At 45.4% G+C, this 5000-nt stretch overlaps 1 non-coding gene across 1 annotated transcript; it reads left to right on the top strand.

The window, feature by feature from the left end:
• The first annotated feature begins 79 nt into the window (after positions 1-79).
• Positions 80-198, top strand: LOC142953844 (5S ribosomal RNA). Its single transcript, XR_012955443.1, has one exon. It is a non-coding gene; the product is annotated as a 5S ribosomal RNA (ribosomal RNA).
• Positions 199-5000: the final 4802 nt, after the last annotated feature.

Here is a 5000-nt window from a genome sequence, read left to right as displayed (position 1 = left end):
AACTGGTTTAGGTTCGTTAACGTTTTAAAATTGACCTACTGTTGTAGGTTTTAAAGAACTATGTGTTGGAGACAAACTTGCTTACGGCCATACCTCTCTGTTCGCGCCCGATCTCGTCCGATCTCGGAAGCTAAGCAGAGTCGGGCCTGGTTAGTACTTGGATGGGAGACCGCCTGGGAATACCGGGTGCTGTAAGTTTTTTCACTTCTCTCTCCAAAAGGCAGAGGACACTGCTGCTTTTTCACTTGAGAAATATGAGAAAAAGGCAAGATTGAAGAAGAGATGCATACAAAGATGTGGGTAACGGTAAAAAGGGAAAAGAGAATCAATCAATATATCAATATTTTCTTATTTTTGGAATGTTAATTAATGAACTGGTTTAGGTTTGTTAACGTTTTAAAATTGACCTACTGTTGTAGGTTTTAAAGAACTATGTGTTGGAGACAAACTTGCTTACGGCCGTACCTCTCTGATCAGTGCTGATTTGAGACACCTGTGTGAGCTGAGCTGGTGGATCCTGAGAACAGGCACGCTTTTTCCTTCCTCTCCTTTCTTCTCTCTTCTTTGATTTACACATGCAAGCTTTTTTCTAAAAGTTTATTAGTTGGTTTAGTGTACAGTACCCCCGTCAGTTTTTACTGATTGGGGGGAAGTCTTTTGTTTCTCGCTTTTTTGCGACACATCCCCCGCAGTTCTTTTTTCCGAGAGGGGCGCTTTCTTTTTTTTCTCTCAAAATGACGGACTTACAAGTGAACCAGACCTGGACCGATCTGACGACAACCCCTACGGAAAACCCCACCATCCAGACGGAGGTAGAAGCCAGAGAGAAGGAGCTAACTGCAGAAACCCGAGAGTGGACTGCTTTGCAGAACCTCACGGTAAATGTGGAGACGGAGGGCGGCGCATCGATGAGCGCAATGGAACTGATAAGTTATCTGCAGAAACTGTGCGGTGCGCTACTGGCGTGCCGGGTCATCAACCCGAAAAGATTCGAAGTAACAATGAGCCACATAAAAGGTAAAGAACGCCTGATGGAGGGTTTCAAAGTGGGGGACACGAGGGTACACGCGAAAGAGATATCAAATGATGAGCTGGTCGTCTCCTTTTTGCACTTACCTTATTATGTGAGTGACAGGAGCATCCTGGCAAAACTGCTGAGCTGGGGGGTAAAAGCTGTATCCCCGGTGAAGCGAAGAATGTGGCCTGGGTCCAAAGTAACTGACGGCACCCGCTTTGTGAGGGTGAAGTTTAACGACAAGGTCCAGTCCCTCCCGTATTCGACGAAGTTCTCGACGGCGCTGGGTTTTGAGTATTTTCGCGTATTGCATGATAAACAAACGAAGATCTGCAGGATTTGCATGCAGCCTGGACACATACAGAGAGAGTGCCCGCAGTTTTCCTGCCACACCTGCGGGGTTCAGGGGCACTATGCCAGAGAGTGCACAAACAATAAAAAAACTAAAAAATGCACGGATTGCAAGCTGGCACTGGATATTTGCAAGTGCCACGAGGTGGAGGAGGAGGAGGAGGAGGAGGAGGTGGAGGTGGAAGAGGAAGACATGCAGAGCACTAACGAAACCTCGTACGATGAGTCCGGGGCAGAGGTGGAGTTGTGCAGTGATGACCAGGAGGAAGAAGCAGGAAACGATGAGGCGATACCGGCAACCGGTCAAGAGGGGCTGACCGGAGACAGTGAGGTGGTGCCAGTGGCGGCGGAAGCAGCAGCTGTGGTGCCTGATGCGGCAGCACGAGAGGTGGCGGTGCCAGACACGGCAGCAGCAGCAGCGGCGGAGCCAGGGACGGCAGCGCGAGCGGCAGTGGCATCAGAGGCTACAGCGGTGACAGCAGCGGCGGGGCCAGTGACCACACCCAGCCAGCCTGGCATAGGCGGTGACGTAATACGAGCCAGCGCGGGTCTGCAGGAGCAGAGCCCGGCCAAGCCGAGCAAGGTCCGGGTGTCGAGACTGGCCACGGGGAGAGGGAGAAGCGTGGTGACGAAGGGCCTGGAGGCTGAGGAGCAGCCAAGAGTCTTGCTGCAGTCGGAGATAGGGTCCTCCCTGGACTTTGCTGATGTCTCCAACTTGTCAGTTGACTGTTCCCCCCTGATGCTGCCGGACGCGTCTGACACAGAAATGGACGCAGAACAAGTGCAAACGGTGAGGAAAAGGAATTCTGATTTATTAAAGAAAGGAGGTAATAGGAAGAAAGTGCAAAAAAAATAATGGGAATATCTGTATTTGGGTTTTTGCATCTTTCCTTACTGTTTGCCCTCATGGCTCTGGACTCTTTTTCTATAACTTCATTCAATACGAATGGATTCAAAAACATACTGAAGATCCAAGCAGTTTTAGAGAAATATAAGCATGCTGACTTTCTCTGCCTTCAGGAAACTGGGTGGGATCAGGATACTGTAAAGTGTGTACAAAAAATGTGGAGTGGAGAAGTTCAGGCTCAGGAGGGAGCTGGGAGAGCTAGGAGGGTAGCTCTTTTAATCAATAAGAATCACAGCAATAACAGCAAGGTAATTTATAAAGCCGATGATGGCAAATGCCTAATAATTGACTGTTTATTCAATAATGAAGTAATCAGACTTATAAACATCCACGCTCCAAACATAGAAGAAGATCGCAGGATCTTCTTCAAAAGCTTGGATAAATGGATTAACAATAAAACCATCCTACTGGGGGATTTTAACACCACTTTGAGCAATAGCGACAGCTCCCATGACAAATGCAAATGTGACACCAGTAGAACAGCTTTAAAAGATCTTATGACGAATAAAAACATGGTCGACGCATGGCGTGTGGTGAACCCTGGGTCGAGAGTCTATTCCAGAAGGCAGGTTGTGTTGGGTGTTTTAAAGCAGTCCCGTATAGACCTGGTCCTGGTGGCCTCTGGCCTAGTGAAAAAAGCCTCGGGTGTAAAGTACACCTTTAATACTTGGAGCGATCATGCATATGTTGACCTAAAGCTAGGTGATAATACCGGAAAAAGGGGAAAAAGCACTTGGTGCTTTAACAATAGCTTGTTAGAGGACAAAGAATATAAAGAAAAGATAACCAAATTTCTGACCCAATGTGCCTATGACGTTCCTTTTGTGGAAAATAAAATCACATTTTGGGATGAAATTAAATTAAGAATAAAAAAAGTCACTATAAAGTATAGTAGGGACAAAAATTGGGTCAAGAAGAGAGAGGAGAGTATATTAAATGAACTACTAAATATAGAAATAGATAGAATGGAGCTAAACAACAGCCATAATAGCGAGAAGTACGAGCTTTATAGAGCTAAACTAGCAGGAATTGAGGCCCACCGTTGCAAGGGTGCTGCGGTCAGAAGTAGGTCTCTTTTCCTGCTAGAGGGGGAAAAAAGCACGGCTTTCTTTTTAGGACTGGAGAGAGCAACTCAGGAAAAGCAATTCATTGCAGAACTAAAAGATGACAATAATAAAACTTTTACGGAAAACAGTGACTTATTGAGGCTAGCTCATAGTTACTATAGCTGTCTGTACAAAGGGCAATGCCCAAAAGAACCTCACATACAGCAGCTAACAAATCAGGTTAAAATTCAGATCAGTGATAACGACAAAACATTTTGTGACTCACCTACCACAACCGGGGAGATAGAGGCAGCGATACAGGGGCTTAAAAAGAACAAAAGTCCTGGATCAGATGGCCTCACTGCGGACTTCTATTGCTGCTTTTCTGAGTTGCTCTCTCCAGTCCTGTTGAAAGTTCTGGAGGAAATGGAGGTACAAAATGATACCTCGAAGACAGTGACCGAAGGTATAATTACGTTGATTTATAAAAAAAAAGGTACAAAAGATGAACTTAAATTCTATAGACCAATTAGTCTCCTAAATACGGACTATAAAATATTTGCAAAAGTGCTCGCAAATAGACTGAGAGAGGTGATAACAACTGTTGTTTCAGAGACCCAGTCCTACAGTATCCCTGATAGAGACATTAGTGATAACATCATCGCAGTGAGAGATATCGTCGATAAAATGTCTGAAGAGGGGGGGTGCATATTGGGCATAGACCTCGAAAAAGCCTTTGATAGAGTAGAACAGGTTTTTATGTGGGAGGTACTGAAGAGCTATGGGTTTGGCGCGGGTTTTATTAACCGGGTTAAGCTCCTCTACAAAAGAGCGGAGAGCAGAATAAAAGTAAATGGATTCCTCACGGAGCCTGTGGTGCTAGGACGCTCCATCAGACAGGGGTGTCCCCTGTCGGCCTTACTCTACAGTCTGGTAGCAGAGCCCCTAGCTCTTAGCATCACGAGTGACAACAGCATTGAGGGTTTTAAAACTGAGGGTAACAAAATGGTTAAGGTCATACAATATGCGGACGATATTAATATATTTATTAAAAACACGTCCTACATTGAACAGGTAATGACCCATATCGCAAACTATGAAAGGGCGTCTGGGGCAAAAATAAACATAACAAAATCTGAGCTTATGATCTTTAACGGAGATAAGGTGGACGCCGCTAAATGGGGCTTTAAAATCACAGATGACGAAAGGAAAATACTTGGTATTTATATAGGTAAAGATAGCATTAAAGCTAGAGACCGGAACTGGCAAGAGCTTCTAATAAGAATACGTAATACCTGTAACCTGTGGAAGGCCCGAGGGCTGACCATAAGAGGGAAGGTAATCGTATCTAATGCTCTAATTCTGTCCAAAATGAATCACATTTTGGGGTCTTGCGAGCTGCCGAGTTGGGCTTTAAATTCTTTAAACAGCGTGATCTCTTCTTTCTTGTGGAAGGCGCAGGGCAATATGATCGCTCGTAAGACTTTAATCGCAAAAAAAAGGGAGGGGGGCTTAGACCTGATTGACATAAGTGCAAAAAGAGATGCACTTAGGGTTAAATTGATAGGCCGGTTTTTGGATTCGAAGAGGCAGCACCCATGGAAAGATACCTTGGCAGGTCTCCTGGCAAAGTATGGTGAGAGGAGCAGCTACAATTTGTACGCCTTCTCTCCCAGAAATG

The sequence above is a fragment of the Anarhichas minor genome, unplaced genomic scaffold (genome assembly GCF_050575085.1).
Source record: "Anarhichas minor isolate MPS153535 unplaced genomic scaffold, ASM5057508v1 ptg000018l, whole genome shotgun sequence".
NCBI lineage: Eukaryota > Metazoa > Chordata > Actinopteri > Perciformes > Anarhichadidae > Anarhichas > Anarhichas minor.
This window is presented reverse-complemented; position numbering and strand designations above follow the sequence as displayed.